At 31.1% G+C, this 22,926-nt stretch overlaps 1 long non-coding RNA gene across 1 annotated transcript in view; it reads left to right on the top strand.

Annotated features, from left to right (window-relative positions):
* The window catches only part of LOC124419349, a 131,203-nt gene that overhangs the window by 106,686 nt on the left and 1,591 nt on the right, over positions 1-22,926 (top strand). The window lies entirely within an intron of this gene.

Here is a 22,926-nt window from a genome sequence, read left to right as displayed (position 1 = left end):
AAAATCCGACAAAATTAGTACTTTTGTGCTTTAAGGACGACTTTTTTCTGTTCTAAATCCGAAATATTATAAACTTTGATATATTGAGTGTCTCACACATATGTCAATATATTTAGAAACACCAGTCTTAGAGAAAAAACGGGTAAAAATGGAACAACTTTTTTAATAATAAAGCATTTAAATTAATATTTACCTTAATTCAGAAATATTTTAACAATTTATTGACAAAAAAGGGATTTTCTAAAAGAGGGTTATATGAGGGTCTATCCTTATAAATTTTGGTAAAGCGATTTACGTCTACATTAAAGTTATTTATGTAGAATATAGTCAAGAATTTTTCTTTCTCCTAAATTAAATAGTTCTACCTAACTACATAGTTTTACCAAACTAGATAGTAGATATTAAAATTATAATTTAGGAATCTTTTAGCTTTATAAATTGTCAAAAAAATTGTGAAGTAATCTCTGGCTGCCTCCTTGGGGTCACCCTTGTCAGACGGGTCATGAGACGAGCACGAAACTAAGAACTACCCCTCCCACCTAACAGATGTCTGTTTCCCACATTGGGCGGTCTGTTAGAGACGATCTGTTGATTTGCTTCTCCTGTCACTGAGACAGGGCAATCAACAGAAAGTCAGTTCTGAATCCGCTGGATTCACGCCCTTAAGTGTACAAGTCCCGAAATTCATTAAGCATCTGTTCCAGATTGTACGGCTTAATTGTCTGTCTGCTCCCAGTGGGACGGCAGTTTTTAGTCTTGGCAGTAGGCCAAAAATGCAACAAAAGTCAGCTGTATCTCTGTCTTCGGGTGACAACAAGTCTTACAAGTGCCCTGGGCGAATGTGAAATCGTCGACCCCGATGTCGGATTCCTCTGCTGCACCGCCCCCAACATTGGGAAAGTCGTCGAACTCGTTGAGCCCGCTCTTCTAATGTATCCCTAACTTCTTCCCCCAGGCACAAAACACCTTCCAGAAGGGCTTTTGTTCATCGGTGGGCCGCCGAGCGCATCGTTGAGCGACATGGCCCCAAACCCAACAATGTTTTAACGAGAGACGAGAAACCGTCCCCCAAATGGGCGAAAAGCGTCCAGACTAGGCTAAAGGGCTACAATCCTCCAGCTGAGGCAGAAGTGGTTAGACCTGCTGCCGAGGCGCCTAAACGGCAACGATCTGAGGAGGAGACCCTTTCTTCTATGCCGAATGACCAGCCGACTAAACGTCAAAAATAGGCGCAAACCAACAATAGTCCATTCAATGAAGTAGCTAGAAACCCACTGGTAAGAGCTATTGTTGACCAAAGCAACAGCGACGGAGCCATCTCCCAGGAAAAATGGGGGACTATCCGTCAGAAGATGCTAGGCGTGTACTGGAAGATCCTAAAGAGAATCCAGGACACGCCCTCCAATACGATGACGCTGGTTGGTTCCAGGGTCACATTACGCTTCTAGCTTGTTCAAATTAGCGCTACGCGCTAGCTATTCAGTCCCTTGGGGAGGGGTGTTCAGGTACAAGGTTGAACGTAAGTGAAATTCGTCCTAGACCGAGATCAATTATCACCATCCCAACTGAGCCACATGACCCGGTGGAAATTCTGGCGTTCCTCCAAGGTGAAGGTTTCCGCCCCGGTGGGAACCGTCAGAAAGGCGACTGTTGTCCTTAACAAGGAAACTTTGGCGCCATTGCGTGAATGCGGAGTTAAAGTTTACTATGGTTTTGATAGTATCTCCCTACGCATTTATCGCAGTGACGCCAAACGCAGTGCCGCCGCCTCTGGTACCAAGATGGAGGCTCCGCCCAAGGAGGAAAATGATAAGGCCGACGATCACGATGGTTTTAAAAACCAAGAAGACTCCCAGTCTACCACAGGTATAATGGGTGATCTTCTTGGCAATCTGAAGTTAGCGGAGGATGGAGACAGATTCCGATCCTGAAGACGTCGACCTCACTGTCGTGTACGATCCTGATCTTGAAGTTGTTTAAGGTAACTCAGAATAACCTTCACCACTCCAAAGATGCATCAGCTGCTTTGCTCCTCCGTATGGCTGAGAGAGGGGAGGAGCTCATTTTGGTCCAAGAACCGTTTACCCTCCATGGCAAAATCCTTGGACTATTGATTTGGCTGCAAATTGGATTGCTAGCTCTCTGAATGTAGCCTAAAAAGGACATACAACCGTAATGGAGTCCTGCCATAGCGAGCATAAGGAGGGCATGCCGCCGGTCCTTTAACGAGGCTAAGAGATCAGGCAACTGGTCCCTTTATAAGGCAAACGTTAATAAATTAAAACTTTGGTTCGGAATGCGAAATGGAATTCGTGGAGGGTTTTCTTTAGCAATATTGAAAGCTCTTCCGAAAACAGTCGTCTCCGTAAAATTTTGTCAAAGTCCCCTTCAGTTCCTAGCTATATACAGAAAATGGATGGGAGCTGGACTTCAGGTAGTCAGGAGACCTTAGAGCTTCTCCTCAATACTCACTTTCGCGCTTGTATCTCAATAAGTGATCTGACTAGTTTCTCTCCAATCTCAATGCGCACTGTATCCACATAAGGACTTCGATAGACAAATCCTTTCTCTCTGCCTCTCAACATGCATATACGAAGGGCAAATCTGTTGAGACGGCTCTTCATACACTCGTTGGTCATATTAAAAAATCCATAGGGTATGGAAATTATTCACTGGTTGCCTTTCTTGATATAGAAGGCGCTTTCAATTTTCTGAAATTTTCACAGTGCCTTCCTGTATGTCTGAAAGGAACTATAGGCTACTTTTTTCGTGGGCGACGTGTCACGCCTACATTCAAAATAAGTATTAAAAGTCGCATATATCAGAAACTGCAAGATTTGGAGTCAATAAGAATATTTTTGGATAAAATGAGCGGGCGTGGCACCTTCCATATGAAGAAAATCTTAAATTGCTATATCTGAGAAAATATAACACATATAAGAGAAATATAACACTTTAGGGTCAATATGATGGAAGCCCCTATATAAATTTAATACAAAAATTCGCTTATCTGGAAACCATTAGATTTCGAACATTCAAATTTTTCACGAAAAACTGAAGAATCCATGTAAACATTTTAATTAATTGACCTAATACCAATGGGGAGGGGCGTTGCTCATCCCATGTGAATAAAATATACAGCTAGCATCTTAAAATTTTGCACAAAGAACTTAATATTCATCTGATCATTTTGGACATTTTGAGGAAAATTCGTTTCTAACCTTCCATATGAAATAAGTAAAAAATTCGAATGTTTGAGAAACTGTTAGAGCAAAAATCGTTTGACATCAATGTGATTGGGTAATAAATTGTCGGACTAGCAAATTAAAACTCACATATTAATTAAATAAAAAATAATAACTTCTGTAAATAAATTTTCAGCATTTTTAAAAAATATGATAAATAACCAGTTTATAAAAAGTTCGGCATTTGGTCAAAATTTCGCTGAACATCGAACATTGACCGAACCTCACTCTTTAGCGAATTCCGAAACCGTACTGAACGTTCGGTCGGACACTAATATTTTTTTTTAAATATTGTACGAATCGATATTACAACAAATAACCGAAGAAAACTTATTGTTATGTTGCACATAATTTGTAAACGTACAAGAGCAGTAGCAACTGCTCTCTGCCTTTCAAATCTGCCCCAAGGATGCACCATTTTTTGCTGGGATATTTTTTAAAAATATCTAAATATAAAGGTATTTATATACTTTTAGCAAAAAAATATTTTAGTACTCTGAAATCTAAAAAAACTCCTTTTCCATCATTTTTCCATTTGACTACTAAACCAAAGTCCCCGGTTCGTATTCTCGCTAGTTCTATTTATTATTAAAAAACAAATTACTCAACAATTTCTTTGTAAGAGAAATTGCATGCATGTATGTACTTCTTTAATTTCCAATTCGTAAGCGAGTGCGGAAGTACTGGCGACCAATGTCATCACCGTGATAAAATAATGAATAAAAATGCTAGTGATTAGCTTTAAATCAAAAAATTGTAAAATTATATCGTAATTAAAATAAATATTTTGTTATCAAAAGCATTTAAAATACATCACAACTAGTGTAGGGTATCATATGGACGAGAACTACACGTTTGTTTATCATTTTAGTCACTTAATAATTTTTCCTTGCTGATGAGTTAATTTACATATGAATAGATTCATAAATGAGTGAATGAATTGCTGCCGTTAACTGATTATTTTTTATTATGGTGGTTGTTGTGGTTCAACACTTTTGTCAAACCTTTTTTTCACAAATTTTAAATAAATATTTTTTTCAGTTATACATATGAACAGTAATATGCTTAATACAAGCACAAAAACAGACACACACTGAACAATTTATTAAGAATTTTTAAATATATTCCAATTTCATAACGACAAAACCAAATATAATAATATTTAACAAATACTGTAAAACAACAAAAAGGGATCCACAAAAACACCAACAGTAGCAAATGTCATTGGGAAGTAAGCGTTTATGAACATAAAGAATTGATGACAATTTAAATTTTCTGTATAATAAAATTCAATGAATGAATTAATTGAATTTATAATAAATGTTTAATATATGAAGCGACCAAAAAGACTAAATGTAAAAATGCATTGTTTTTTGCTTAAAAGACATGTGCACCAGGAATATGGTAAATAAAATTATGATAAGATTATGTTTGCTTTGTCGTAAATTCATGAAAAAACTTTAATGTTGGTTTTTATTTTTTAATTTAAATAGAAATACTGGGCTGTAAAGAATTGTACAAAAAAAAAGTGTTGGAATTTTTTTCAATTAATTGCATGTGTGGCCATATAGTGTGGTCATTCAAATGTGGTTTTCCTTTTGCATCAAACAAACGCGTAAAGTAGTTTCTCCCATTGTTTTCTATCGGCATTAACATTCTACATTCTATATAAGTACATAACTATCAAACCACCACCCATTAATTCATTCATTCCATGCATATCGGGTCGATGTTTTATAATTTTGTAAACAGTTTTCCCTCATTTGCTATAGATGGTAGGAGCCATTTCAACGCAATTCATGTTTTCATTAGATTGCATTTGACATTTTACCATTTTGAAAGAGTTTTTCGCTCTACTACATAATGGTACATCTACATATACTGTCATGTATGTACAAATGTGTCTTATTATTACAGTGGTTCATCGTAAGTGTTAAAAGCCAATGTACCTAAAACTACGATCCGTAATGTCATCCATTTCTTCTGCATTTGATGCCAATAATGTGATTTTAAAGAATTGTTGTCTTCTGAGTTTTTCTGTAATTATTCTAAATATAGTTTTGAACATGAATGACATTAATTAGAGTAGTCCAATGTACTTTTCAAGCCCTACAGAAAAGTACATTGGACTACTCTAATATATACTGAAGTATGCGAATTTGTAGTTGGTATGTATGTCCATCATCACTGCACTTGTTGGTGGTGTTATTCTATAAAAGCAATGGAAATACTTGGAAAATAGAACTGACCATAGGATTTCCATGTCACGCATAATCTGTTTAGCTTATGTTCAACTCAAACTTCTTTATTTTTCTATAACTAATTAAAAATTAAGGTTTATTTGATTTAAAAATTGATATTAAAAGCAGATATAAAAAATTATTAAGGTAATTTTAAAAGTGCTGAAGAAATACTAATATCCTACAACAACTTCTTATATGTTATGTTGTTTTTATGTGTTAAAAATATCTGCATAATAGTTACTAATGCCAACCCCCCCACTAGCAGGCTTCGGTACGTTAGTGTTCTAGTCTGGTAGGTCTTAGGTGGTGAGTTCGATTTCCACCTGAGGCACTGGTTATGGACAGCACAGCAGGCCCGTTGTAGGCCTTGGTGTATTTCTTTGAATTTTGCCCGCCCCGTCCCCTTCTTTGGATTGTAAAACTATATCATACAAAAAATTAGGTTGATAGGATAACGTTAACATTTACCACACTTCAAAGTTTTAAAAATAATATTTTTCAAAAGATATTTTAAAATACTTTTACTAATCAAACAATGTCAAATTTGGTGTCAAGCCAACAAGAAGAGTTGGGAAATATTTTGTATTATTTTTTTATAATGTAGATTAGATAGATTTTTATCCTTAAAAAATCTATTAAAATTATTAATATTATTTTTTTTAACAAATATTGAAAGATTTTTTATACATCTTTGATCCTGACAGAATAAACTAAAAAGAACACAAAATATTTTACAACTGTTTTTGTTAGCTTGACATCATATTTGGCATTGTTTGATCAGTAGAAGTATTTTAAAATATTTTTTTAAAAATGTACCTCTTCAAACTTTAAAGTCCTTTAAAAAGAACACAGGATCACCATTAATTTTATAATTTCCGACGTATATCATCCGGTTTGTGTCTAATTTCGTGTGTCGGACGGTGTTTTTATTCGAATATTAGTTTTGGTCCTTTTAAAATAACGCAAACTTGTTCTTAGCTATGGTCAAAAAATTTGATTTTTTCAACGGCTGTTTCCATTTCAGTTTTTATGAAACTTTCTTAAATAAATTTCGAAAATTTTAAGAGATCTCATGAGGATTTATGGACAATATCTAAGGCTATTAAACGGTAAAAATATATTTCTTACAGATTAGCTGTACATGTGATTTGAAATTGGCGGATTTCGGGAAAATCGCATTTTAAAGTATAATTGTTTATACTTAACACATAATTATTCCAATAGTGTTTTTCGAATTTTTGTTTTTCGAAATTGTTCCGAAGTACCTCAAAAGGTTAGTTTAGTTTTTTTTTACTCTATTTTAAATATCGGACTATATACAATAAATTAAAGTAATTTTTGGTAAATATGGACGACAAATAAATATTATTTCGATACGGTACACTGATAATTCTCAAATATTGCAAAATTTGACCTATGAACTTCATATTTTATGGCTTAAGAATATTATATTTTAATATGATCTATCAAAATTTTTTGCAATGTGTGGATGAAAAATGTGACAGTCGTATAGCTCCCTTAATTTTTTGAAATGATTCAAAAAAACAACAAGTAAGAGTGTTATATTCGGCTATGCCGAATCTTTTATACCCACCATCAAATCACTGCCATATAAATGAACTTTGATATTTTGAATATTTTATTATTATATATCGATATTAATGAGAACATCAGGGTAACATTTGAAAGAGGTCCATTAATGGGGGTTTTACTATTGACAGTGCTAATTTTTATAGGGAGTAGGGTTATTTATACATATATATATATATGGACCAATTCTCATAAAAGTCTGTAGGAAGATTTCAGTTCCTTATTTGTTTAAAATTTCATCGATCTACTTGTATTTTAAAGCCATTATGGAGCATTAAAGTCATAAAATATGGTAGAGAGATTTTAAATCAAAATTGTTTTGTTGTCGAGTTGCCTTGCGGTATTCATATTTTTCGCGTCATTTTCTGGGGCGGAATTTATATGGGGTGGTGTTATTATGGACTGATCCTCATAAAATTTGATAGAGAGATTTCGGTTGCTATAGAAGGGATAGAGATATTAGCTTACACGAAAGTAGTTTATGTCGAATTTCATAAATCTACTAGTATTTTTAAGCCAGTATTTTTCTGATAGGGACCTCATGTTGGGGGTAGAGTCAATTAAGGCCTGTTCCACATAAAATTTGGTAAAGAGATTTTGGCTTGTGAAAAACATACTTCTATACTCATATTTTTAAGGCAGTAATGAGCGTTAAAGTATTTTTATGGAGGGGACCTTATATGGGCGCTAGGGTCAATTATGGACCGATCCACATAAAATTTGATATAAAGGTTTTGGTTCCTAAGATACATACTTATGTCAAATTTCTTCGCTATATTTGTATTTTTACGCCCATAATTAACGTTAAAGTCGTTTTTTGAAGGGGGCCTTATGTGGGGGGAAGGGTCAATTATGGACCGATCCACATAAAATTTGGTAAATTTTGACTTGTATAAATCTTACTTCTGTGTAATTTCATTATTATAATCATATTTTTGAGCCAATAATGAGCATTAAAGAAAATTTATGGGAAGACTTTTTATGGGGGGTAGGGTCAATTATGGACCGATCCACATAAAATTTCATAAAGATTTTTTGGCCTGTAAGACACTTACTTATATCAAATTTCATCGCTATATTCGTTTGTTTAAGCCAGTAATGAGCTTAGGAAACCTTATATGGGGGGTCAATTATGGGTCGATCCACATAAAATTTCATAGAGAAGTTTTGGCGTAAGAAACTTACTGATGTCAAATTTCATCGCTATACTTGTATTTTTAACCCAGTAATGAGCGTTAAAGTCATCTTCTGAAGGGGACCTTATATGGGGGATGCGTTGTTTAAGCCAGTAAATGAGTGTTAAAGTCATTTTCTGAAGGACGTTATATGGGGGGTAGGGTCAATTATGGACCGATATACATAAAATTTGGTTTTGAGATATTGGCTTGCATAAATCTTATGTGTGTCGAATTTCATCGCTATATTCCCATTTTTAAGCCAGTAATGAGCGTTAAAGTCATTTTCTGAAGGGGACCTTATATGGGGGGTAGGGTCAATTATGGACTGATCCACAAAAATTTCATAGAGAGGTTTTGTGGCTAGTAAAACACTTACTTATGTCAAATTTCATCGCTATACTTGTATTTTTTAAGCGAGTAATGAGCGTTAAAAGTCATTTTCTGAAGGGGACGTTATATGGGGGGTAGGGTCAATTATGGACCGATATACATAAAATTTGGTTGAGAGATATTGGCTTGCATAAAACTTATGTGTGTCGAATTTCATTGCTATATTCCCATTTTTAAGCCAGTAATCAGCTATTTAGTGATTTTCTAAAGGGGACCTTATATGGGGGGTAGGGCCAATTATGGTCCTATGTCCGCCATAATTCAGAAATATTTTTCAGACGTCAAAAAACTGACCTGTGCGAAATTTTGTGGCATTTGCATCATAAACAACGAATTTGTGAATATTTTAAGCTATTTATACAGTATTCCGGGGGGTACAGTTGTATGGGGGCTATGTGAAATCGTTGACCGATTTTGCCCATTTTCAATACCAAACATTTCTGATCAATAAAATATATTTTGGGAAAATTTCATCTCAATATCTCTTATTTTGTGGACGCTATCGTGCCAACAACAGACAGACGGACAGACGGACGGACATGGCTAGATCGTCTTAGAATCTTACGAGGTCCCAGAATATATATACTTTATGGGGTCTTAGAGCAATATTTCGATGTGTTACACACGGAATGACAAAATCAATATACCCCCCATCTTTTTTGATGGTGGGTATAAAAATATTCTCATGGTGTAGTTTATCGTCCATGCCCGACTATACTTTCCTACTTGTTTTATTACGTATACCTTATTTTCTTGATACGTATACTTTATTTAACATATTTTATATAATACAAATTACTCATACGTCTAGTTCCGTCTGTTTAAAATTTAAAATTTTTAAAAGTTTTTATACCCACCATCATTTTGTCATTCCGTGTGTAACACATCGAAATATTGCTCTAAGACCCAATATATATATATATAATATATATATATATATAAATAATATATATATATAACTATATATATATATCTATATATAATATATATATATATATTATATATATATATATATATATAATATATATATATATAAATATATAATATATAAATCTAATATAGGAAATAATATATATATAAATATATATAATAATTCTGAAACCTCGTAAGATTCTAAGACGATCTAGCCATGTCCGTCCGTCTGTCCGTCTGTCTGTCTGTTTTGGCACGATAGCGTCCACAAAATAAGAGATAATGAGATGAAATTTTCCCAAAAATATTTTATTGATCAGAAATGTTTGGTATTGAAAATGGGCAAAATCGTTAACGATTTCACATAGCCCCCATACAACTGTACCCTCCGGAACATTATATAAATACCTTAAAATATTCACAAATTCGTTGTTTATGAAGCAAATACCACAAAATTTCGCATAGGTCAGTTTTTTGACGTCTGAAAAATAATTCTGCATTATGGTGGCCATAGGACCATAATTGGCCCTACCCCCCATATAATGTTCCCTTCAGAAAATGACTAAATAGCTGATTACTGTCTTAAAAATGGGAATATAGCAATGAAATTCGACACACATAAGTTCCATGCAAGTCCATATCTTTCAACCAAATTTTATGTATATTGGTCCATAATTGACCCTACCCCCCATATAACGTCCCCTTCAGAAAATGACTTTAACTTTCATAGCTCTCTTAAAAATACAAGTATAGCGATGAAATTTGACATAAGTAAGTTTCTTACTAGCCAAAAAATCTTTATGAAATTTTATGTAGAAGCTATGAAATTTAACAGAAGTAAGTTTTATACTAACTTACTATACTAAAATCTCTTTACCAAATTTCCCAAAAATAAGTTTTATACTAGGCAATATCTATCTACCAAATTTTATGTGGATCGTTCCATAGTTGACCCTACCCCCCATAAGAAGTCCCCCCATAAAATTTCTTTAATGCTCATTACTTAAAAATAGGATTATAGCAATGAAATTACACAGAAGTAAGATTTATACAAGTCAAAATTTACCAAATTTTATGTGGTCAGAAAACGACTTTAACGTTAATTATGGGCGTAAAAATACTAACAATAGCGAAGAAATTTGACATAAGTATGTATCTTAGGAACCAAAGGAACCTCATTACTGCCTTAAAAATACGAGTATATCGATGAAATTTCACAAAGTAAGTTTTTCACAAGCCAAATCTCTTTACCAAATTTTATGTGGAACAGGCCTTAATTGACCCTAACCCCAACATAAGGTCCCTATCAAAAATACTTTAAGGCCCATTACTGGCTTAAAAATACGAGTATAGTAATAAAATTCGACTCAATTAAGTTTCTTGCCAGTCCAAAAACTCTTAAGTTAATTTTATGTGGATCGAGCCTTAATTGACCTACCCCCATATAATGCCCCCATCAAAAAAACGAGTAAAGCGATGAAATTCGATATAAACCTGACCTGTAGTAACCAAGATCGTTCTACATAATTTTACGGAGATCGGTCTATAATTGACGCTACCCCCCATATAAGCCCCCTTCAGGAAATGACTTAAAGCTCAGTACTGGCTTAAAAACACTAGTAGATTTATCAAATTCGACATAAAACTAGTTTCTTGTAAGCTAATATCTCTATCTCTTTTATAGAACCAAAATCTCTCTATCAATTTTATGAGGATCAGTCCCCCATATAAATTCCGTTTCAGAAAATGACGCGAAAAATACGAATACCGCAATGCAACTCGACATAAAACAATTTTGATTTAAACTCTCACTACCATATTTAATGACTTTAATGCTCCTTAATGGCTTCAATAGACCTCTTTCAAATGTTTACCCTGATATTCTTATTAATATCGATATATAATAATAAAATATTCAAAATATCAAAGTTCATTTAAATATCAGTGATTTGATGGTGGGTATAAAATATTCGGCATAGCCGAATATAACACTCTTACTTGTTTTTTTTTAATTTTTCTATATAACTTAATATATTAAAAAAATATTTGTTACGCGATAATCAAAAATACTTCAAACCACTGTATGTAGTATTAAACGAAATACATGTGCAGATAAAAGTAAAAAGTATAAAGTTAATTGTAAAGATCCATTTCTTTCCTTTGGCAAATAGAAAAAGTTTAAAAATATTTCCATACTTTATGTATTGTTTTAGTAAAACTTGTGTCTTATACTACGAGTATATTATTTTTTATATGTATGCGAGGTCAACAATTTTTAACGTAAGATAACTTTAGTTTTGTCACCTTTTCACTATTTTATATTCTTGATATTAGTATACCCTACATGTAATTTGGTGGCACTTTGTGTTGTATAATAGAAATAGGTTTATTGTGCACGTAGAAATATCCCAATTTGTTTATTTTAGTTAATGATTCGATAGTCTTTATCTTCTCATTACATATCACACAAACTATATTAGCCTAAACATATAAAACCATTTGGTAGTGTATATTCATTTCAACCCAACCGGAATAAAACCCATTTAAAATTTTTGCAAGTTTGCTTTTCTTATTTAATTTGAAATGTAACACCTTAGTGCTGTCGTGCAAATATGTGCGCTGACAGTAGCAGTTTGGTATACATTTAGCTATGACTGCTCTTCACATTCATTTGCCTTTAGTTTGGGTTTTATAGTGAAGTTGATGAAGAACTATTGTTAGAAAAGAGTAGTAGTAGTAGGTGTGTTGAATTTATAACTCTTGCCTGTCAAAACGTTTCACTTCAGCAGCAAAGCCAGAGTTTTATAAAAAGAAGAATTAAACAAAGAATAGCAAAACAACCACACAATGCTTTTTATGTGTAGTTAAAGCAAAAGTTTAAAATTAAAACAGAGAACATTGTTTAGACTTTATTTTACTTATTTTTGTCATTGTTGTATTTGTATGTATGTTTTTACTTAAGTGTGTGGGTATATGTAAGTAAGTTAAATTAAGTAAGTAATGAAATTCATGTATGTGGGTTTTTTATTATTCTCGTGTTTATGTTGTTAAAGGTGTGATTGCTTGCGGAACAATAGTATAAACTACAAGGCAACGAATGAAGAATTTGACACTCAGTTTATTTCTGTTTTTAAATAAAATATTTTAAAATTAATTTAATTCCGTATTTTTGTTTGCCTACTAATGGAATTTTTGAAAACAAACGTGTACCCTATTCATACGCTATAAATAAGTCATAAATTTTTCTTTGTTAAAAAAACGATGCCTCAGGCATTATAATATCTTTTCGTGTTGGGAGATATTAGTTTCCCACATCAACTATATTCAATCTCGAATAATGTTGATGATCATTTTTTCCGAACTTTTTAAAAATTATATAGTTTAGAAGTTAAATAACATAAACTGCTACTAATAATGCACAGAGCAACTAAATGTGATCTTCAGCCGAATATCTACTGAGAAACTCAACAGATTAATGGTAAGATATATTGTAATTACAAAGTCGTGGAATAAAGAGTCATCGTTATGAAGAGTTATTTACACTTTTTAGTTACATCTCTTCTACGTTGAATAATTTTGTAGCAGTTAACATTTTCTACGATCAGGTTTGTTTGCTAGTAAGTAATTTCGACCGATTGCATCCATTAATAGATACATCCTAGCCCATATATCTCATTTAGAGTGTGGTGATCTTGATATTAACTAATACCAGAATTTCTCTTTCTAGGAACGTCAAGCAAATTATTTATCTTAGCCGCTGAATATAAAACTTGTCTTGTGACAATCCATATATTGAAAGATTTTAATATGAAATTTTAAGACTGAAACCAAAACACTCTCAGTCCGCTCATCACAAATTTTCATTTAGAATATGAAAAGAAACTTAAATTAACCTATTACAAAATGGTATTCGGTTTATCTTTACACAGCTTCTTCTCAACTTATTCAATCTTCTTGCAGTGTCTTTCATGTAAATGTTGTAATGAATGTCTTTTAAAGTCTCTTTATTCTCTTAACAGTGTATCATTTTCTCTCTCCCCATTCTGTATGTGGTTTTTCATTACATAGAACAAACATTGTGTTAACGGTTGGGGTGATCATGACAAGTGAGTTTTCACAGACAAAAAGGGAAAAGCTCTAGAAATGTATTCGTTTATATTGTTAAAGTTTAAACTGTAAATAATTCTATTATAGTTCAAGTTATAAGTATTTACAGGGTGCAATAAAAGTATGTAATTTAAGTATAATAAAACTATTGCTTAGTAAAATTTTCAATATAATTATAAGTAATTTTAATTAATTTATAAACTTTTTTAAAAATACATATAATTTTCCGTCCGTCCGTCCGTCCGTCCGTCCGTCAGTAAACACGTTTAATTGAGGCATAAAAAAAAATTTCAATTTAAATATTCTTTATTATTATGGAAAATAGCAAAAACGATCACAAATTGGAAAATTTAAATTAGTACCGAATTTTATCAGTATTGTAAGAAAAATAATTTCCATATATCCCTCAGTACGAAAAGTACCTTTCACTAGTTTTATTTACCGCATTTTCAACAAACTAATTACCTGTGGTAAATAAAGTGGTCGTAATTTTGTCTTAACGTAAACTACATTTCACCATTGTAATCAATAGTTCACATATGAAGCGAATGCGAATAAGGGCGTAAAGACCACCTTTTTCAAAGTCGCGTTTTTTCGCATAATTATATTAAACTAACCTTTTTACATATATTCATAAAAAATAAATAGAAAAAATATAATTTTTTTCGCTAAAATAGATAGTTTTAAAAGCACGATTTTTAAATACTTTTTATTTTTTTGGGTAAAAAAATATTAGCAATTTAATGTATTTTTTCTGTAAAAAATCGTATAAATATTTAATTCTAATTGCACCAAATTTTTGCAGAAAGGTTGGAAAACATTTCAAATTATTAATTTTTTAATTTATTGCAAAAAAGATTATTATTGAATGAATTATTTAAGTATGAAAGTGTGGACAAGAAGAAGGGCGTATATCCATAACTATAGTTATATTTTAAAAAATTATTATATCTTGTAATTTTCGGATTATTTTAGTTAAAAGAGGTCCTATCCAATTTGATAATGAACTAAGATAATAATGTGGTTCGCTGATTTTGGCAATAACGCAAAAAGGTGCGATTTAAAAATTTTTCTAAAGAAAGATTTTTCTAATTATTAATAAAAAATACTAAAAAAAATATATTTTTTTGGTTTTTGTTTTAATTACTTATAAGGATAATGAAGGATGTCCTTGAAACTTTAGAAAATAATGCTCTAGACTGTTATGTTGAGGCTGTCCAAGTTTTATATAATAAAATAATTAAGAAGTATATATATACTTTCAACTAAAATATATGGATATATGCCCTTATTCCATTTTAGCAAAATTTCAAGTATTAATTTTGGCAAGTTGTAACTCAAATTTTTAACTGAGTTTTAGCACAGGGATATATGTGAGTTATATTTATGCATATATGTGAAAAAAGTAGGAAAAAATGCCGATTTTAAAGTTTTATGATGTTTTTATCGTCTCCTGTAAAATTTCCCAAATGGTTTATACGCCCTTATTCGGCTCCATGCTTCAAATATGTATAAACTTACAAAACGTATAAATATAAAATAACTTCTCCCCTTTTGCTTTGAGAATTTCATGGTAATAAACAGGGATTTTGCTTTTGATTCTGCTCAACATTTTCAAAGGAACACTATCTTTCCACGCCTTTCCGCTGCTGTAAAATTATTAAAAATTATAGAAAAATAACACAAAATAGATTATAAGATATAAAATACACCAAACATTACCTTTTGTATCCAAATTTCTGCATTAATTTATCCTCAAATGTAATTAAGTTTTTTATATTATAAATTCGTTTTATTTTATTTATTTTTGTATACGTCAACTATAATTACCAATTAATCGGTTGTGAACATCGAATTTGGTTCCTTTAACCGTAATTAAATTTTAAATAATTACTTCAATTGATAATTGGTTGCAGTGCTCAATATTTTTTACTTTCTACTGTTTTTCGGTTGTAGCGACTAATATTTGATGTTCTTACGTTTTAATCCTAAATAAAAGTCGGCTACATTTACTGAATTGCCAAATGAATTTAATAACCGATACAATTCAGTTCAAATTATTGATTTAGAAATTGTTAAAACCACAATTCGATTAGTATTATTGTTTTTTAATACTGAATATAGAAAATCAGTTAAGTATACAGTTTTTCAATAACAGCGATACAATTTTAATTAGTTTAACTACATATTTATCATGGTAACCGATTTCCCATCGATCTGTTTTCTGTGTGTAAGGATCGGTCCATTATTGACCCTACCCCCCATATAAAGTCCCCTTCAAAAAATGACTTTATCGCCCATATCTGGCTAAGAGAAGCAGCAATAGCGGTGAAAATCGGCAAAAAATGTTTTATGGGAACATAAATCCATTAATGAACCTACCCCTCCCCCCAATGGATTTCAGGCTCATTACTGACTCGAAAGCGGTAAAAGTCTTCATAAACAAGTTTCGTACTAGCAAAAAGCTTCCTATTAAATTTTATAAGGATCGATCCTTATTGAAAGTGGGCAATATCGGTCCACGTGTTTGCCTATCCTTCATTTAAGGTCCCCTTCAAAAAATAACTTCATCGTTCATAACTGGCTCAGAGATGCATCTATAGAGGTGAAATTCGTCACAAACAGTTTTTATAAGAATTAAAATATCTTCGTAAAATTTTATAGGGATCTGTTCATAATTGGCCTTAAACCCCATATAAGGTCCCCTTCAGAACATAATCAAGTTTTGTACTAACCAAAAACTCTTTTTCAAATATAAAGGAAATCGGTCTATAATTGACTCATAAATTATTGGTGAAATTTCTCATAAAAATGTTTGTATGAGCCCCTATTATTTGCCCCTATTTAGGTCACCACCTTATTAAAGGCCCTCTTCCAAATATTTCCTTGATATTCATATTAATATTGACATATGATTCAACATAGATCGACAACATCAAAATTTATTAATAAGAATGATTTAATGGTGGGTATATAAAATTCGGCATAGCCGAATATAACACTCTTACTTGTTTCTTATACGGATGGAATTTCATTTTACTTTTTCATTAGACTTTACGTACGTTAAGTGTGATAGTGCCCTAAAATTTTTAAATATATCCAAAAAGTGTCATAGTGTTAATGGACATTATGACAATTTTCAAAAGTACCATAATGTTCATTGACATTGTGTCACTTTAAAAACAGAATTATATTGGAAAATTTGTAATGAATTTAAGGGACACTCTTATAATGAAAAGAATTGGCGTTTGTTGCTTTTTGGATTCATTTTAAAAGGTCGGTCGGTCGCAGCGCTTTTAAACTCTTGTTTATTTTGAATACCCGCTGCGCTTTAAGCCTTTATTTGATAAATCGGCTCTTTGAAATCTATAGACTTTATGTCACATTGCTCATAGACATTGTGAAATTTTGTGTATTATTATTGCCAAAATACAATAAATTATTTATCTGTTTCAGATAAAAAATTTGCTTGAATTTCAGTACAAATACAAATAACTTGAGTTATTGTTTTAGTAAAATAATTGTCTGAAAATATTTATTAATGTTTTTCGTAAATAGTATATGTATTACTTTAATAAGAAAAATCCTGAAATTTTTTCAATAAAGAATTTACGAATTTGAGTAGGGTAGAAGGGGGATCATACGTCATAGGGGCACATCTGCCAAAGCGAATAACTTGAAAACTGAGTAATCGATTTTGTCGCATTATCAAATTTTGTTTTCGTATATCGATTCATCCTGATAAATTGAAACATTAACTTTACATATGATGGGAGGCAGACATGATTAATTGTTTTTCAAAGGGCTGTGAAAATATTTCACTGTTTGAACTTTTTGTGCTATTTTTTTTAGTTTTTGTGATAGTATTAGAACGTCAGTATTGGAACGTCAATAATAGTTAACAATAAGACATAATAATATTTTTGATAATATAATTTGAAGCCCGAAAAAATTTGAAGCTAAACACCAAAACTGACCGTGGGGCACATGTGCCAAATATATGTAATGCTAGTGATGTAGAACAAAATTTTATTAAAATATAGAAAAAATCAGTAATAATTTGTTTAATTTTTTTTGTTAAGTTTTGTGAAATAAACAATAAATATCTGGTTTATTATACTTTGTTTAATGAATTAAAGTATAAAACAGCAAAATAAGTTTTTAATTTTGTAATTTTTTCTATTATTTTTTAATGACAAATCTGCCCCATCTCCTTAGCGCATTTACCCCATGGATGGGGCGGTATCGCCGTTTTTGGTCAGTGTGGAAAAGTTAAAAAATATCTACATGTGGATGACTAAGGAAAGATTGAAAGCAATAAAACTAAAGCCAACATATCTAAGTATCCGAACCAAGAAAAAATTATGAATATGTATTGTAGTTTTAATTTCTACCCTACTTGATTTTACGAATTTCTTGATAGGTCCTATTTTAGTAAAAAAAAATACTTAGCTTTATAAATTTTCTGTTTGATTTTGAATTTCATTTTTTTCTGTGTACATACTTTCATAACGGATGTTATTAAAAAAGAATAACACTTTGGAGTAAAATTGGTGTCAGATGTGTATATTTCTTCATTTCTTTGTGTAAGTTCAAAATTATTAAAAATTAAAAATGTACCTTTTGAAGACAAAAAAGCACCCTTCTTCACTTAACACGGATTGACTCTACATACATAATTTCATCTTTATAGCCAATATCAACTACTGCTTCATTCTTAACGTGATGTTCATGCTCAACATAGATTTTATTAACAAGAAAGTACAATAAAAAATTTATCGTATGTTTTGTTGTTGTTTTTTTACAATTTCTGCCTGAGCATGAATTTAAAATCTAAATTTTTGATTAAATTTTCAGAGGTTGTGTCCAATTTTTTCTCATATCTTTATGAACCGAATTTGCCGATTTTAAATAGCGTTCTTTCCGACCGTATATCTGATAGAACTATTGGAGGTTCGGGTCAAAAAGTTATTTGCCGATTCTGAAAACTGGTTTAACATACACATAGATTGCGAATGCGTTAGTGTTTCGAGTTGTATCACAGGTTATTCGATGGACTGACAGTTGCAGTGGCGGAATAGATGATGTCCTGAACTAAGGTTTGGCAAAACAGAGAGGTGGCAAATTTGTTAATACCATATTCTTCATGGTTGAGTGTGTTGGAGTTTACTTTTAAATCATGCTCAAGTTATCAGACAGTTACAGTAACAGTAACAGAAGCCATCTCAGTAGTGTGGTTGGTCGACATATAAGATCTAGGAATGAACTGGAGTGATTCATAGATGATGAGAAATATTAATTATTTTACTAATACGAGTGTGGTTTTACAATAACTTTTGAAAAGGTTTTTGACTTAATTTAGTCTTTAAGAAGGTTCCATCATAATGGTCTTTCATCCAGAAATATATCTAATATTAAAAATAATGTACACAGAAAAAAAATTAAATTCAAACAAAACATTCATAAAGCAAAGCATTTTTTTATTTAAATAGGAACTATCACGCAATTCGTAAAATCAAGTACTCAAATTCGTAAATTCTTTATTGAAAAAATTTCACAATTTTTCTTATTAAAATAATATACTTTTTCCGAAAAACATTAAATAAATATTCGCAACATTTCCAGACAATTATTTTACTAAAACAATAACGCAAGTTATTTGCATTTGTACTGAAATTCAAGCAAATTTTTTATCTGAAACAGATTAATAATTTGTTGTATTTTGGCAATAATAATGCACAAAATTTCTTATTGAATCTATAAAAAAGAAAATTTTGTTTAACAAAAATTTTAGTTTAAAATTAACAAGTAATATTTCTATATTCGGCTGTACCGAATCTTATATACCCTTCACCAAGTATGTTTTAAAAAACAGTTTTTATTTATTTTTTTATCTCTACACACATGTCACACATAACACACACACACAAACAAATATAAACTGTAGGAGAAAGAAATATTCACCGTTGTACTGTAATACCACCGTCAAACTGTATTACCACCCTCAAACAAATATGTGATGTATTATCAACATATTACTGGTTTATCTCCTTGTTCTTGTTATACAAAAAAATACACAGCTGAATAAAACCAAATACATTTTATCCAATTCACAGTGTTGTTGTTGCTTTCTTAACAAAGAATGAAAAAAATGGTTCTTTTTTGATGAAATTTTCAGAGGTTGTCTCGGATTTTTGCTCATATCTCCGTTATTTATAGACCGATTTTGCTGATTTTAAATAGCGATTTTCTCGAAAGCATGTCTAACTGAATTATGGAAGATTCGGACTTGTATCCAAGGAAAACTATTGGAATCCTGATTTATCTTTTTCAAAATCTTCTTACAAACTAGAAGGAACACTATGTTTAAATTTAGACCTCTAAACAGACCTTAGATTGTTTGGAACTAATGTAAGGAGAACTGTCGTGTAGTACAGGAAAAATACCTAATTTAGATATTTTAAAATAGATGTGGTTATCATACCGTTGCTTTATTTTGCTAAAAATAATTGTTCAGATAAAGTTTTTTCTTAAAATTTATAAAATTTTACCTAGGCAAATTACTTAATTGATTCACTGTATATCATTTCATTTTAGTACATTCAAAAACTTGTTTTATTGTTGTACTCCATATGAAAATATAAAACTCAAACAAAAACATTTATTGAATCAGCAAAAATGTTTACTGAAAATTAAATTTAGTTAACTAAAGTGTCTGTTAGAAAAATTTTTCCTTCTGTGTGAGACAAATTCGTTATAAACTTAAATAAAAATATTTATGAAAATCGAAATTGTTAAGAAAAAAATTGTGCATATTATTTTCTTGATTATTTATTAATACAACTAATTGTAAATCAAATATTAAATACGATAAAATATTACTGGTAATTTTATTCGATTTATTAATTATTTTGGTTTCAAGGACTCAAAAAATAAATCTTTTCTTGCTCTAATATTCAAAAAATATTTTTAATTATTTTAATATAGGGTAATTTCAAAATAAATCGACCAAAAAACGCTGTTTTAAAATTTTTTCCCCTTCAATTTTTTCCATATCAGGGCCATATATTCTACTCCTTAATGCGGTTTCTATGGCGTATAAATCAGATCCATTACTCATTCGGTTCATATTTTATGGGTCTCTAAAATAGGGCATCTAGCGTATTTTTGTTCAAAATTAGAAATGTTGATGACTGAATAACTTATAACCAGTTATCCGATTTTAACAAATGATGTTTCGTTCGAAAGATTACTCGTTTTTGACATTTCATTAAAATTACATGAAGTCCTGGCGCAAAGAAAATAAATTGGAAAATGTCCTTTATCCTTAAATATCTTAGAAAAGGATATTTTGTTTTTCTTATTTTTTTACGACAAATAGATAAACTTATTGTTATTACTATGTAAAAATTTTAGAATGGGATCTTAATGGGTTTGGAAGTTATAGGGGTTTTTATTTTGCTTTTTACACATTTCAACACATTTATAGTCAAGTAAATTAAGGTTTTAATGTCGAATGAAGTAAAAATTATAAATATGATGGTAAAAAATATTTGAAACCATGCCTTAAATATTTGAAATATTGGAGGTCATAGCTTAAAACAATAATTTTTTTGATATATCTGCCTTTTAGTACATCCTACGGATTAAGGAGTCATTACAAAAATTGCATAGAATCCAATTTACGGTATTTTGTTTTCTGATAATTTTTTGTATTATCAGCAGTTTTGGAGTTATAGCAATTTTTTGTTCATTAGAGATATGTTTTTCTAACCTCAATATATTTTGTACTACAAACGTCATTGTGATAATTTTGTGTACAGCCAATATTAACAACCGTATATAATTATTTAATTATATTCTTCTCGTCAGGGTTGATCTCTGACCCATAGTGCGATCTCTTGTAATCTAAATATTTAAATTACACTGGGGGCTGTAATAATGAATCGAAATTAATGAAAGGGATCCAGAGTGTCGCTGCCCTCAGTTTCATTGTGATAACTGAATTTGTTTTCAATCGAATTAAGTCGGTTCTCACAACTATACCCTAATTCGATTTTAATTATTGTAAAATTCGGTTACTGACTATATGGCGTACACAACTATTTTTAATTATTATTCGGTTTGAAATATTATTTATTAAAACACAATTTGTGGATTATGGGTATTTTAAAATATATTTCATTAAAAATATTTACAATATAAACTTACAAAACTTATGTATATAATTGGATTGTTGAAGATAAATATTTGACGTTTATGTGCCGGGGATTTTGCTCTTCATGCTGTCCAACATGTCCAAAAGAGTACTACTTTTCCGCAGCTGTAAAAGTTATGAAAACTAATAGAAAATAACACAAAATAGATTAGAAGATATTAAACATATTAAACATTACCTATTCTATGCGATCTTTCCGATTTTATAAATCCTCAAATGTAATTTGGCTTTTTATACCCCACACCACTTTAGTGTAGAGGGTATATTGGGTTTGTGCTGATGTTTGTAAGATACAAAAAATCGTCCCATAGCCACCTTAAAGTATACCAATCGGCTTAGAATCGTTTTCTGATCGATTAAGCTATGTCCGTCCGTCTGGCTGGCTGTCCATAAAAACCTTGTGCGCAAACTACATAAACTATTCAAGATAATAGTAGGAAATTTTGCACATTTTTTTGGCCCAAGGACGAAGATATTGAAAATGCTCCTATACAACCGTACCCCCCGAATAGGGCCTTTGGGCTCGTAATAAAGTTGAATGTTCTATTATATCAACTAAAGGCGACAAAACTTAGTTTTATAAAACATTTAATGACATTACAGATTTTTGTAATGATCGGGCCTCATACAAACTCCCTTCAGAAAATGACTTAAAGGACAAAATTCACCTATAAAGACTAATAATACTTTTAAATTCTACATAAATAAATTTGAAGTATACGAGAATTCCTCTACCTACATTTATAAGGATGGGCCCATATTTTCCACTCGCCTTTGAGCCCTTTTATAAAAAATCTCTGTTTTTGCCAAAAATAAGTAAAAATATTCTGGAATAAAGTTAAAAGGCAAGTCAAACGCTTTTTTAATAATCCTCATTTTTAACATACTGACTGGTGTAGAGTATCATGTGGTCGGCTATGCCCGACTTTACATTCATACTTGTTTTTAAATATAAATTCATTTTATTTTGTTTATTTTTATAAACGTCATTACCAACTTATTGGTTGTGAACATCGAATTTGGTTCCTTTAATTATTTTAAAT

This window comes from Lucilia cuprina, chromosome 4 (assembly GCF_022045245.1).
Source record: "Lucilia cuprina isolate Lc7/37 chromosome 4, ASM2204524v1, whole genome shotgun sequence".
NCBI classification, from domain to species: domain Eukaryota; kingdom Metazoa; phylum Arthropoda; class Insecta; order Diptera; family Calliphoridae; genus Lucilia; species Lucilia cuprina.
This window is presented reverse-complemented; position numbering and strand designations above follow the sequence as displayed.